Raw genomic sequence first — 15,650 nt, 5'->3', positions numbered from 1 at the left:
AAAAAAATCAGATACTTAATTCCAGTGCAAAAAAAAAAAAAAAATCAGATACTTAATTTCAGTGCAAAAAAAAAAAAAAATCAGATACTTAATTTCAGTGCAAAAAAAAAAAAAATCAGATACTTAATTTCAGTGCAAAAAAAAAAAAATCAGATACTTAATTTCAGTGCAAAAAAAATTCAGATACTTAATTTCAGTGCAAAAAAAAAAAAAAAATTCAGATACTTAATTCCAGTGCCAAAAAAAAAAAATAAAAAAAAAATCAGATACTTAATTTCAGTCCAAAAAAATGTAGTTCCAAAAAAAATTTAGATACTTAATTTCAGTGCAAAAAAATCAGTTCCCAAAAAATTCAGATACTTAATTTCATTGCAAAAAAGAAAAAAAAAAAAAAAAAAAAAAAAAAAAAAAAAAAAAATCAGATACTTAATTTCAGTGCAAAAAAAAAAAAAAAAAAAATTTAAAAATCCAGATACTTAATTTCAGTGCAAAAAAAAATTCAAATACTTAATTCCAGTGCAAAAAAAAAAAAAATCAGATACTTAATTCCAGTGCAAAAAAAAAAAATCAGATACTTAATTCCAGTGCAAAAAAAAAAAAAAAAAAAAAAAAAAATCAGATACTTAATTCCAGTGCAAAAAAAAAAAAAAAAAATCAGATACTTAATTCCAGTGCAAAAAAAAAAAAAAATCAGATACTTAATTTCAGTGCAAAAAAAAAAAAAATCAGATACTTAATTCCAGTGCAAAAAAAAAAAAAAATCAGATACTTAATTTCAGTGCAAAAAAAAAAATCAGATACTTAATTCCAGTGCAAAAAAAAAAAAAAAAAAAAAAAAATCAGATACTTAATTCCAGTGCAAAAAAAAAAAAAAAATCAGATACTTAATTCCAGTGCAAAAAAAAAAAAAAAAATCAGATACTTAATTTCAGTGCAAAAAAAAAAAAAAATCAGATACTTAATTCCAGTGCAAAAAAAAAAAAAAAAAAATCAGATACTTAATTCCAGTGCAAAAAAAAAAAAAAATCAGATACTTAATTTCAGTGCAAAAAAAAAATCAGATACTTAATTCCAGTGCAAAAAAAAAAAAAAAAAAAAAAAAAATCAGATACTTAATTCCAGTGCAAAAAAAAAAAAAAAAAATCAGATACTTAATTCCAGTGCAAAAAAAAAAAAAAAATCAGATACTTAATTTCAGTGCAAAAAAAAAAAAATCAGATACTTAATTTCAGTGCAAAAAAAAAAAAATCAGATACTTAATTTCAGTGCAAAAAAAAAAAAAATCAGATACTTAATTTCAGTGCAAAAACTCAGTGCTAGAACTTCAACAGCTTTTATTTTTCCAAATCTAATGACACACATTTCCTTCCATACTCTTTACTCTGATCCAAACCTCGCGCCTCCTACCCTCCGGCCCCGCCCCCCTGTACGTCCTCCTTTGCGTCATGACGTCGCTTTGCTGATAGCGCTGCTGTGCTGCAAGGCAGGCGGGCAAAGCAGCTGCGGGAGTGCTGACAACAACGGACGGGCTTCTGTTGTGAAAAAGTCCCAAACGCAACCGTACCATTTCTGTGTGTGTGTGTGTTTTTTTTTTCGGTCTGAAGTCCACCTCCGGCTGCTCTCCGACCGAACGCATTTCCTTGTCTTTCGGCGCGTGCACTGGGATTATACACAAACCGAGGTGAAATGACTGCTGTTCTTCTCTGGGTCTAAACCAATGGTGACTGCGGGGGCTTCTGTTTTGTGGATTATCCGTCGTCGCCGAGCCAGTCGCATGGTCGAGCCCGGAGGAGGCCCCTCTCTGCTGGGTGGATGTGTGTGAGGCAGCGCCGGACTCCCAGTACGAATGCAGACCGACCTGAGGATGATGCTCGGTTCTCACTGGCAACGGGCGAACTGATTTTGGATGTTCGGGCTGGATTGCCCCCCCGAGACAAAACAGTTTCTCATACAGCAAATATTCTATTCCTTAAAAACTGGACGCCCCTGGAGCAGTTTATGACGGTAAGAGAAAGACGCTCATTCACAGGCCACCAGCTTCTTCTGTCTGCCAGCTGACGTTTGCTAGCTTAGCGCTGTCACTTTTTTTTTTTTTTTTTTTTACCCAAGTTGCACTGTGCAAAGCTAAAGCGGCTAATGTTGCGAAATAACACTACTACTCAATTTAGCGGGCCCGCTTTTGTAATTATACTGCTGTGTTTTAAAGGCGAATATCAATATATGGCTAGCTAAAATATTATTCAGTAACCTTTCTGTATAGTGGTTATATGTAGCTTGTTCGTTAGCTAGCCGTGTTAGCCCATTCAATACCCGGACCCGTACTGCGAAACAGTGGCTAATCCCTGTGTGCGCAGTATATTTATCCATTTTACGCTTTATTGTCGCTTCAATGAAACTTTGTTCAGCCTTCTTGGAGCATTAGAATCAGTAAACAGACAGCTAATAACGGTTTCCTCACACAATAATGTACGATAACCCATTTTGACAGAGACCAGTTGGCGTTAATTGCTGCATTCACGGCATTCCTTTATCGTGGGAGCTTTTACTGACTGATTTTTAATTTTACACTTGTATTGGCGTCGTCTGCAGAAGATATATATGTTGCTTTTACCGGATAGTAGAGCTAGAATACAGATGCAGTTAAAGCCTGTGTGGTTACGGTTATGGTGGTGGTGCTGGTGCTGGGGGGAGGTCGTAATTCTAAAGCTAAATTACCGGCGAAGTGGCGTTTGTTTGAGATGCGTTCAGGGACGTGTCACATTCTAGAAATGTCACAGCTCAGTGGGCTCCTTATGGAGGAGCGACTCAACCTGATGTTTTTTTTTTCAAAGGTGGTGTGTCCATATTTTCGTTTTTTATTTCGTCGTAATCAGTGGTGTGTGTGTGTGTGTCGCTGTTGGAGCTGTTTATATGGTGTTAAGTCATGATAGAAGGGTTCGTCCTCCTTTTTTTCGATGACGTAATCCTTCCCCATCCATGCCACATCTTTTGGGTCGCAGTCGGTTCCTGTGCTCCCTGCTGTTTGCCAGTCTGCTGCCGCTGTTACCATCATATGGACCCTGTTCTGTCCTGTTTATCCAGTCCTCTGTCCTCTCCCACTCCTCGACGACTTTTTTTTTTTTTTTGTCTCTGTCTCTATTAAGTGGATTTAATTAGATCTGAATGGGGTCTCAGTTTGTCACTGACAGCAGGGTTTACCTGTTAAAACACTAGGGGTATCAGCCCCACTTTCCCATTTTTTTGTAATTTGGCATGTTTTTATCAAGTGCAGAGTAGAGCTGCAGCTATGGATTGTTTTTGTAATTGATTAATCTATTGGTCATTTTCTTCAAAGGAGTTAATTCATAAAGTCCCAAACATCCTCCACCCACTGAAACCATCTACTGAGCTAAACCGCTTAATACCTGTTGATCCACTAATCCTGTCAATACATGCAAATAATTGGTGTAAAATGCAGTTCATCATCTTTTCACAGTCATCAGATATGACCCATTTGGACGTTCAGAGACTCCAAAGTGAACGTGGAAAGACCATCGACTTCTACAACACAGATGTCAAACTCATTTTGGTTCAGGGGCCATATTTAACCCAATTTGATCTCAAGCGGGCCAGACCAGTAAAATAATGACATAATAACCTATAAAAAATGACAAATCCAAGTTTTTCTTTTTGTTTTAGTACAAAAAACCTCCAATTAAATTATGAAAATATTTACATTTTACAAAAAAAGATGTGAATAACCTGAAAAAACAGAAATTTCATTAGAGAAGTTAGTGCAATTTTAACAATATTATGCCTCGACTTATTATTTATACATGTACATTACACACAATGTTACATAAACATTTGGTACCAGGCATATTGTTAAAATTTTGGAGTTTGGAACTAAAATTTGAACAATTTCTACAATATTACATCTCTTATTAACATAACTACAGATCACAGTGGATCTATAAATGCACAAAACATTTACTAATGGGCAGAATATTGTTAAAATTGCACATTTCAGGTTGTTCATCTTTGTTTTTATTTATGTATTTATTTGCATTTTGTTGTGAAAGAATAGGTTTTTAAGTGTTAATATTTCCACAGTGTAATCTTATTTTTTTCACTGAAATTTTTTCCACATAATTTTTCACAAAGAAAATTTGTAGTTGTCATTATTTATGGGTTATTGTGTTGTTATTTTTACTGTCGATCGCATTGGTCTGTATGTGGAACCTGAACCAAAATGATTTTGACAACCTTGACTGTTCAGGTTCATTTTTGCACTTTCATCCTGTGGGGCCGTAATGGAACCTTTGGCGGGCCAGATTTGGCCCCCGGGCCGCATGTTTGACACCTGTGATCGACAACATTGATTCACTAGTAAAACCCATACAGGTGGATTAATGACAGTGGATGGACACACTTGGTTTATGTTCATTTATTGATATATTTTGCTTTGAAAGTCACTTTTTCTTCAGTTTTCTCCATTTTCATATAATAACCTTTAAATTTACTCTGAGCTACATTTTCAACATGATCAGTGAATTAAATACTGGAAAAATACCAGATTTTCACTGAAAAATGCAAAGGATAATGTTATAATGAATGCTGTTAAATCACTGGAGAAAGACAAATAAAATATTTGGAAGTTGTAACAAAAAATGTTAGTTACAACTTAAGTTGGAACTAACCTACAGCTTTGTGTTGTTCCTGGCATCATGTACTTCACAATAAGCGTCTGTGTGAAAAACAACAGTGGAACCAATGTTCAGTGGCAGCAAAATTAAGGACATGAAGCTCCGATGCGGGTAAATTGTAATAAAACTGTTTTAATCGATTCAAGTCTATTAACTGATTAATCATTTCAGCTCTAGGACAGAGAACATTTGTGATTTTGTAGGAACCATACACAGGACTTGTCACATCGGAGTCTTTGCTGTTGACCTGAATACATACGGGAATCCTTCTCTGAGGCTGATGGTTGAACTGCTGAACTACTTATATTAGGAATTAGGCCTTCCATGTTGGACATTTTATTTGGAGCACCATTCGAGCCTGATGATATCGACCATATTATGCACTAAAGCAGTGTTAAGAAGGATTAATTTGTATTAGACACATCTGAAAGGGGTTTGTTGAAGACTTAGGCCTACTAGCTGATCACATTTTCATCACATGTTTATGTTGGTCTTGTTGCCAAGTGCAGGTAGAGAGAAATAAACTACAGTTACACCTTTTAAGCTACAGGATCTGAAATCAGTTGAGGAAAAATACACCACAATTTAAAAATGCACGCCTTCCCCCTGCAGCTATCTCTTTTTAGTCCAAATCAAAATATTAAATCTAATTGCAAATTACCATTTTCATTTCACGCTTTATGCACTTTTTTAGACATAGAGTTGATCAGCACAGGCATATTCACACATCTGATGGAATTTAATCACTGATTGTAATTATGGCTGTCAGTCACGTATTAAACCCTCATCTGTTTGAAAATGCCTGTGATTGGACAAAATCTGTGTCATGGGTAAGATTTTCTACAGCCTGAAAAGTAGGCTAACTATGGATTTTTTTTTGCCTGTTTACATTAAAATGTTTTAAAAATCAAGCATTGCAGCTTTAATTGTGTAGTCATCTATTGAAGGTGTAGTTTAACTACTAATTAGAGTTAATGGACATAATGGGAGATGGAAGCTTTAAGAACGTTAAGTCACATGACTGATCAGCTGATTGCGCCCCTGCATCTACTTGTATATATCCATAAACCATAAGAAGATAACTGGCAGCACAGGTCCAATTTGCATAGAGAGAACAAAATGAAATACTCTGCCTCTTACCTCATGTGTTGCATTGACTATATTGCAACCTATTTGCTTATGGAAATACACATTATTTGCATTTTCTTTTCCTGACTTTTTAAAATTTTGCTTCAAAGTCACATCATTTTGTAGAAACATGGCTACCAACTATGCATGTGCAAAATATTCCAGTTTCTAGCCCTATTCAAAAAAAGACTGTGTTCCATGGTTGGAAAACATTCCAATTATATTTCTGTTTGCATGCAGCCATGGAAAATGGTATTTTTGCACTGTTGGATTTGTAGCTGTGACAACACAATCTCCATCATTCTTTTTCTTCAACTGGTTTCTTACAAAGACCAGTGTTGCAGACAGATTAAATCCTGTTAATATTATGGGATAAACTGCGCTGGCATTGGACAGAAAAGTTGGCGGCGGGGTGAATCGGACGGCAGGTGTTGATGAAAACAAACATGGAGATCCTGTGTGACCGTTGACCAAATGTCAGTGAGACATTCAATCTCCTCGTTGCTCCACGTCTGTCCACGGCTCATGGCTGCTGCTGTTAGCTCTGGCTACCCATGTGGCTCAACTACTTCCAGTTTTGTTGGTTACCCACAATGCCACGTTGCTATGGTGGCTTGTCAAGCACAAAAAGGTGCATGGTTCCTTGATTTGTTTCAGCTGAAGGCTGGTTATGTTCACACCAGAAGTGAGCCAGCCCAGAGTCTATTTGGAAATGCATGAAATCTAAGCAATTTTGATTATTATTATGGGCTCTATTTATCGGTGAAAACTTTAATTATCTGATTAACGTCATTTTTTTCCAATGTCGTACCAATAATTATTTGGTGCTAATAGTTATAGTGCATCCCTAGTCTTAAGATATTATTCAAAGACTATAATCTTTACAGCTGCTTGTTGTCATATGAGCTATAAAAGGCCATCCAGTATTCTCCCAGAACCAATAGCACTCCTGTGAACGCCAAAATGATACGCTGGACTAGGGATGTAACGATATGAAAATTTCATATCATGGTTATTGTGACCAAAATTATCACGGTTATCATTAATATCGTGGTATTATTGAAATTATGCTCAAAATTTTCAAAAAGTACTTATGCACACACTGAAATAATTTAACCGAGTTGTATTAAAAAAATAAAATAATAGGCACAATGTACCTTCTCTTGGCAGAAACATTAAAATATTAACCCTTACGGGTCTGAGTCTGTTTTGGCCGTTTTTCCATACTTTCGATTTTGTCTTGATATACTATATAAACAAATGTTTACTATACCCATGTTTGGGATCTTTTTTTTCAGCATAACTTCGTTTATATCATCTGTCCATTATTTTTTTCACTTTAACCTACTGTATCAACATAAAAGGCCAGAAAACACACACACAAAAAAAAAATCAGATTTGAAAAATGTATATACTTTATTGCATAAATAACACACAGGTGCTTAACGAACCTTTTCAAAGACTTTAAAAGTGAATATTGGTTCCAAATATTAGGTATAGAAAATCCAAATTGTAATAAATTAAAACTATACTCAAATATTTGATATAAAAGCAGATCTTTACATAGGGTTTTTTTCCCTTAAAAGTGCAGTGATCAAACACGGTTATCATGATAATTTGAATTTAAACGGTAATACTAACTGTTGGCAATTTTACCGCGGTTTATTGTTATACCGGTAATCGTTACATCCCTACTCTGGACCGGTTGAAAATCAGTCAGAGTACAGATGCCTGATATGTGAAACATGTTCTGGGCCAACATTCACTAATAAAACAGTCTTTATTTGTCAGGTTTTTTTAGTGGCTGATCTTAAAACATCTTTGATTTTGCCATATGTGAACTTGGAGAGTTTTTGTGTTTGAAGAGGAAACTGACTCAGCTGGTGCAGATTAAAATGCCTCTGGCAATGGCCATACTTGACCTGATAAACACACCTGAACCTGCTGTCCCAGTAGTGGACAATTCAAGCCTGGATCATAGAGTGAAATGTCATTAAAGTAGAATGGGGAGACTGATAGCAGAGGCACAGGTGTGGTAGTGCTAACAGGTTTAAGGGGTGTCCCACGGGGGGGCCACTGGGTAATATCAAGTAACTTGTTCACATTGAGCAGTTGACAGAGTGCAGATGTGAAATCATATATCCTGTAACACCGAAGTTTGTATTAGGTTTTGCTTTTTTCATTTGTCTTCTTTCACTTTGTCATTCATACAGAAAAAGGTTAAAAGCAGTATTAAATTAAGTTCTGTCCAAACCAGTCTAACTCCATAGAGCACAGGTGTCAAACATGCTACCCGGGGCCCAAATCCGGCCCGCCAAAGGGTCCAGTCCGGCCCTTGGAATGAATTTGTGAAATGCAAAAATTCCACTAAGATATTATCAATCCTTTTAGTTCAGGTTCCACATTCAGACCAATTCAATCTCAAGTGGGCAGGATTCAGTCAAATACTATCATAATAACATATAAATAATGACAACTCCACATTTTTCTCTTTGTGAATGTAAATATTTTCATGTATTTACACTAAAACAAAATATAATTTCGCAAAACTGTGAATAACCTGAACAAATACGAATATGAAACCTGAAAGAGAAGTAAGTACAATTTTAACAAGATTCTGTCTGTTATTAAATGTATTTGTGTATTTGTAGATCCACTGTGATCTGTACGTTATAGTGTACATATGTAAATGATAAACTGAGGCATAATGTTGTTATAATTACACTTATTTTTTCAGATTGTTCATGGTCTTCACATCTTTTGAAAGATAGGTTACAGATATAAACCTTTTCATTATGTAAATTTGCTTTTTCGCTCTAAAACATAGAGTTGATATTATTTATATATTATTATGTTATTATTTTACTGGTTCGGCCCATTTCAGATCAAATTTAGCTGAATGTGAAACTGAACTAAAATGAGTTTGTCACCCCTGCCGTAGAGTATAACAGTACTGAACGGAACCACTGTGACTGTAGCTGCAGTGACCTTACCATAACTATGCACTATTAAATTGGCAAAATTATTGATTAAAACTATGAGAAACCAAAATGGAGAGTCTTAACTAGAGCTAAAACAACAAATTGATTATTTGACTATAATTGATAAAAAAAAAAAATCTGTGGCAATTTTTCTGAATCGAAGCTTCATTTCATAAACATGGATTCCACTGTTTTCTGACACGGACTCTTAATGTGATGCACATGTCGACTGGATCATCACCAAGTTGTTTGTTTGTTCCATCTGAAGTTGTTCCGAAGTTGGATATAAGAGAGCTGCTAGAAGATGCATAAAGACAACAACTTTGTGATAAAGCCCCTGAAAGTAAAGTTGTCAAAGATCATCCATTGTTCACACGATGGTAAAAAGGCTGAGATGGCAGCTGTTTATCTTTTTGCTGTCTGTCTGTCCATCTTTTTGTCTTCCTAACATTTTACTTTCTCTCTCTATCCCTTTACCGTGATCCTCTACTGTTCTGCTGCTGTTTTTTCTCTATACGTTTGTCTGACACCTTATGTCTGGTTTGCGTCATGTCTGAAGGCACACCCGCTGCTCAGCATGGTGCCCAGTAGTGCTGACAGCTCAGTATGGGTGTTAACAGACAGTGTTGGAAGGGGGACTGCTGGCTTAGTGCTGCAGGCTGCTTAGATTATCAGGCTTCAGAGATGCTAGCATTTATGTATCCTGAATTTTGATCCAGCAGTAGTGAAAAGGCCTTGGCATTAGTCATCACTGTCACCGTAGGTTTGGTTTTTGTATGTAAGGCAAGTCTTTTACTTAATGTTAGCTTAATGAGCTGTGCCTGTGTTTGTTACTTTTAAGATGCTTCATTAGCTCCTCCTTTTTTGAGTGAGGCCATGCTGACTGTTGGTGACAGGCCAGTCAAAGAGCAGCCTGCTCATGTTTAACCAACAGGACCGGCTCCATGCCCGTTCCATTATAGGCCTTTTGGAAAGCTTACAGTACTGTCTACACCAGGGAAGAGAAGAGTTGGAAGCAGAGCCACTGATAGTCAAGTTGCTCACCATTCTTTGCCAGCTGTGCATCTAGAATCACAAACTACACCAAGTAGAGGTACTGCCTAGGGATGCACCAATCCGACTTTTTTAGTTCTGATGCCAATGCTGGGGCCTTGCATATCGGTTGACACCCAGTAACGATCCAGTATCATTGTTGATTATGGTGTTTCCTGTGGAACCAGAAGGAAGGAGACGAGGAGCAGGTTCACTTCATTTTACCAACTTGAATTAAAAAAAAAAACAAAAAAACTTTTTGCTATAAAGGAAACTGTGGACTCGTTTGTGCCTCAGAGCTGCAACATACCAAATCCGACAGTGAAACTTAACATTCTTCTAACGTCCGACCTGGCTTCTGTTATACAGAGGAAACCCTGCACATGGGTTCTGCTTGCGTCCACCCTGCTTCCTGAGTGTTTGTGTTCTTCACATAGACCACATGTATTCGTTCAGTACACCTCTGTTTGGTATCGAAGGCCCCCCAACCGTAATGGTGAGTGCACTGTTACATCGGCCCGATCTCATGACTAAATCTGATCCAATCTTCTAAAAAATGCCAGATCATCAGCCAATACCGATCTTTGGATCGGATAGGGACATCCCTAACTAAAACAGTGTTTGATTACTGCACTTTGAAAAACTCCCAGTGATACTGCTAATTTCCTGGAGAAGCAGCAGCAGCACTCGAGGCGCGCATGCAGTTTGCAATGTTTGCCTTTGAAAACATGGCAGAAGGCACCAGCACCCAGAGTCCTGCATGGGTCCGCTTTTCTAAACCCCCACCCGCAAAGCTGAGTACCGCAACCAGACCCGCTACCCACTTTTTTTTGTCATGTCCAATCCGTACCCGTGGACAATAGACCCGCAATCCGACCCAAGCTGTGATTTAAAAACATTTTTTTAAATATCTTTTTGACCCAACCCCCGATTAAACACATTGTCTACACAGTAACCCACTTTTAAGGGCTTTATTTTTGGCTAAACCACATGCCATCAATAAATCTCGAGTATGTGCTGCTAAGTGATGTCTGTGTCTGGATGTAAATAGAGGTGAAGCTCACTTCACAATAAAACAAGCCGTCTGTGGATCAACCATGGTGAAATTAGATGATCATCATCATTAAATGGCCTGAAAATTACTTTCATCCATGAATCTTCATGGACATGCAAATCTTAAATTACACCAAGGTGTAGCGATAAAGGTATAAGATATGACTAAGCACCAGTATCAGCTGATTAATACTAGTGTGTGCCTGCACCTAAACTTCAGTCTTGGTGTCTCTAGAATGATGCATGGGTTAAAGGTTATCTAAAGGACAGGCTCAGTCTTGTCCTCAGGCTGTGATTTAAAGTTGACAAAGGTTAAGGCAGGTTCACGTATGTGCTGTTCATGGAGATCAAGCTCATGTGAAGCGACACACCCTCCCTTTGTAACTAAATATCACCACTCATGTGGCTTTGGCTTTCCCTCTCTAACCTGTAGCCCCCATGGACATTTAGTGACTGATGCACAGCTGCAGAACCAACAAAAAAAAAAGGCAAAGAGAAAAGATCCAAGTAGTTTTGTCTCAAACAGGATAGTGTTGGAGATTACAATCCAAACAATGTGGACAGAAAACTATGGAAGTAAATCTCTCTCATCAGACTTTGAATTGTAACAGCCACTGAATTTTTAGCACTGAATTTTTTTGCACTGAAATTAAGTATCAGAATTTTTTCAGTGTCACATGACCAACCTAACATAATTTGATTGACTGGCTGGTGGTTCGACTTGAGATAGAATCATAGCTTATCCTTGGTGTCCCGGATGTGTGATCTGAATTTTTTGCTTCTGAATTTTTTGCATCTGAATTTTTAAAATTCTAAATCTATGAACCTAGTAAAATTGAGAGATAAAAAATTCAGATACTTAATTTCAGTGCAAAAAAAAAAAAAAATTCAGTTACTTAATTTCAGTGCAAAAAAAAAAAAATTCAGATAACTTAATTTCAGTGCAAAAAAATTCAGATACTTAATTTCAGTGCAAAAAAAAAATCAGTGCTAGAAATTCAATGGTTTTTATAATTCAAAATCTGATGAGACAGATTTACTTCCATAGAAAACAAGCCTGACAATGCAGAACTTGGAGGCACTATGACATAAATAGAGCAGTACTAATGGGTTTTTACAGCGTTCCTTGTGTTGGATATAGAATCACCACCGCTGATCTCCAAGTATAACAAGCAGCTGATAAAACTAGGTTTGACTGAGTAAACTGTTCATGTTCCAGAAGTAACCCTGTCAAGGGTCACACAAAAACACACCGCAAAGGGCAGTACAACTAGAGGCTGATGTACACGGTCACCATTGGACAAGTGGAACCCTGTCTGAATGGAGCTTATCACCGTGTGACAGCTTTGTGATGGCGTAGCTTTTCAACAGACAGTTGGTGAGGATGGGGCTCTGAAAAAAACCTATCAATATTCACACAGATAAAGGCAATCGTTAATATCAGTAGGAATTCACCCACTGCAAAATTATTGGCTGATGCCAGTTACACTGGTCTACAAGGAAAATGCTTCCAGAATAAAAGTAATGAAATTTTACCACATGAGAGTCACTGATGAAGAAAAATCCAGTCAAAAATGCTGGTTGGCTGAACGTTCCAAGATACAGCCTTGGGTCAAAATGTGCAACTCAAGAATTAACGAGAGAATGGGTTTGACTCAAAAGGAATATTTGTCTCAGAGCTACAAGATCTACTTCAAAACACCGTCTGCACATTAGAATACATTCACTTTACAGGTTCTATTTAGTGGAAGATTTATAAAACTATTATATAAATGTACATAAACCAATATATATGTGTAATAACACTTAATCATATACCTTGAGAACATGAGCAAACCAGCACTTTTGTCATTTATTTTCCAATTAATCTTATTAAAATATGTAACATTTGGCACATTTAATGTCTGAAGCAAATCATTTCTAAAAAATTGTAGACCAGTGTTAGGGGTGTAAGGAAATATCGGTTCTGCAATATATCGCGATATTTCATTTCACAATACTGTATCGATATTAAAAAGTACTGTATCGATATCTTTAGGTATTTATTCAAATGCAGATATCGTGGAGGTTAATTTTTGTTTTTTGTTTATATTTTATTTATTCTTATTTAACACTCTTTTATTAAATAATGTTAGTTCCTTTGTTGGGATTGAACTAAAATAATGTTCCGATGTTAGTTCTGAACTAATAGAATATGAACATTTGAATAGGATCTTAAACTGTAATGTCTGTAAAATATAGTTAAAATTTTAACACAGGAACATTTCATGATATAGCATTAGATCCTGTTGTGATCAAGTAAAAATGTGTTTAGTATTTGTGCAGATTTCTGGTGTAATTCAGTTCTTCAAGGAAATGGTGCTGATCTGCCTTGGCGGAGGTCTGCGCTCTCTGAGTGCTTTGCTAGTTTTACCTATTCAAATAATTGTTTTATCTAATCTAAGAAAATAATCAATAGATTAATTGATTACAAAAATAATCCATAGCTGCAGTTCTGGTTTATACTCTATATTTACATTTTGCTGTCATTTATACTCAGAAATGCTCACTATCATCTGTCATCCTGGCAGTGTTCATTCTACTGTAAACACTGTTCTCCATTTCCAGTGAGTCATTTCATCTCTGCCTGAGATCCAAAACAATCAGTCCTCGTGACAGGAATCCAGTGGAATGAGGATCCATTTCTGGCTCTGACCCCTGTGTTCATAAGTAACTGTGCCCTTTGACCCACAGAGGTATTCAGGTCTCAGTTAAAGCAGCTGTTTGACCTGAGGAAGTGAAGGCCAGTGTCCACTCTGCTGAGCACATCTCAAAGTTAGGGAGGCTGGCCTGCATGTGCAAATGTGTACAAATGAGCATGTGTCACTGTGTAAAGGTATTCTGGGGGAGACGATAGCTAAGTAAAGGACAAGCCAAAACATGCAGCGGAACATAGCTGTGAGGAGCCAGCTGTACTTACATACCTGAGGGCTATGAAGGTGGGGGTTGGGCTCACACCGACAGAGGAGGAGGATTCCTATTTTGTAGGTAGAGAGAAGAGATGTGTAGGTACAATCTCCAGGGTTTACTCTGTCATAACATGGGGATAGATTTTTCCTGTGAAAGTGGCCGTGAGTCAGGCCCGGTATCAAACATCAGTACTTTTATGTCACTGCCTTAAATGTTATGATTCTATTGATTCCTCCAGAAGTTTTATGTGAGAACCCACTGTTTAACCCATGGGTGTCACTCATTTTAGTTCAGGGGCCACATTCAGTTAAATTTGATCTGAAGTGGGCCGAACCAGTAAAATAATATAAATAATAGGTTAAGAACTTATAAATAATGTCAACACCAAAGTTTTCTCTGTTTTTGAGTGAAAAAAGTAAAATTTTGCAATGAAAATGTTTACATCTACGAACTGTAATTGAACATAACATGAACAAATATGAACAACATGAAAATTCTGTAGAAAAATAAGTGCAATGTTAACAATATTATCCCTTAGTTTATCATTTACACATGTGCATTACAACTTACAGATCACAGTGGATCTACAAATACACAAAACCTTTAGTAACAGGCAGAATATTGGTACAATTCTACATACGTCTCTTAAGAAAGTTCATATTTGTTCAGGTTATTCACATTTTTTGTTAAAGGATAGTCTGTAAATATAAACATTTTTGTGTAATTTTACTTTTTTTTTAAACAAAAAAAAAAGACGGAAATTTGCGTTTTTTCATCATTTATAGGTTGTTATGATAGTATTTTACTGGTCTGACCCACTTTAGATTGAATTGACCTAAAATCATTTTCACATCCTTGACTGTTAATATCTTCATTATAATTTTTGCATTTCACAAATTCATCTGAGGGGCCGGACTGGACCCCTTGGCGGGCCGGTTTTGACCCCCGGGCTGGGCCACATGTTTGACACCTGTGGTTTAACCCATAAAAACCCAGTGCTACGTTTGTGGCAGTTCCCAAATGGATTTTTCTGTCCTTTAACATTTCTTAAGTTATTTATCACTGTTTATTATGATATCCTCTGTATTTTTGTGTTTCTTAGTGAAAATCAGGTATTTTCTTATATTTAATTTACTGGTCATTAGGGGTGTTAGAAAATATCGGTTATGCAATATATCGCGATATTTCATTTCACAATACTGTATTGATATTAAAAACTACTGTATCAATATTTTTAGGTCTTTATTCAAATGCAGGTATGGCGGAGGTTCTTTTTTGTTTTTCTTTATTGTTTATATCTTATTTATTATTATTTAACACTGTTTTATTAAATAATGGTTATTTGAAGCATATTAAAAGCACCTTTTACTGTCTGAGAGGCAGATGTTAGTTCCTTTGTTGGGACTGAACTAAAATAATGTTCTGATGTTAGTTCTAAACTAATAGAATATGGACATTTGAACAGGATCTTGAACTGTAATGTCTGTAAAACAGAATTTAAATTTTAACACAGGAAAATTTTGTGATATAGCATCAGGTCCTGTTGTGATCAGATAAAAATGTGTTTAGTATTTGTGCATATTTCTGGTGTAATTCAGTTCTTCAAGGAAATAATAATTTAAAAACAAACAAACAAACAAAAAATTGCTTTTTTAACAGTATCATGATGTATTGTGATATATTGTATCGTGATCCTAGTATTGTGATTTGTATCGTATCGCCCGATTCTTGCCAATACACAGCCCTACTGATCATGTAGATGTTCATAAAATCTCAGAGTAAAGTTGAGGGTTGTCCTATCAGAAACAGAGAAAACTGATGA

The 15,650-nt window shown here is 36.3% G+C and overlaps 1 protein-coding gene across 3 annotated transcripts in view; it reads left to right on the top strand.

Moving 5' to 3' along the window:
• The first annotated feature begins 1,470 nt into the window (after positions 1 to 1,470).
• ptpn4a (protein tyrosine phosphatase non-receptor type 4a) overlaps positions 1,471 to 15,650 on the top strand; it is a 145,873-nt gene continuing 131,693 nt past the window's right edge. For 2 of the 3 annotated variants that reach the window (XM_030124502.1, XM_030124500.1), the window contains exon 1: positions 1,472 to 2,004. The gene's annotated coding sequence lies outside the window, so the exon portion shown is untranslated. Of the gene's footprint in view, positions 2,005 to 15,650 lie in introns of all 3 variants that reach the window. The other variant, XM_030124501.1, reaches the window with a different exon arrangement.

This window comes from Sphaeramia orbicularis, chromosome 21, assembly GCF_902148855.1.
Source record: "Sphaeramia orbicularis chromosome 21, fSphaOr1.1, whole genome shotgun sequence".
NCBI classification, from domain to species: domain Eukaryota; kingdom Metazoa; phylum Chordata; class Actinopteri; order Kurtiformes; family Apogonidae; genus Sphaeramia; species Sphaeramia orbicularis.
The sequence above is the reverse complement of the archived record's forward strand: the minus strand, read 5'-3'. Positions and strand labels throughout refer to the sequence as shown.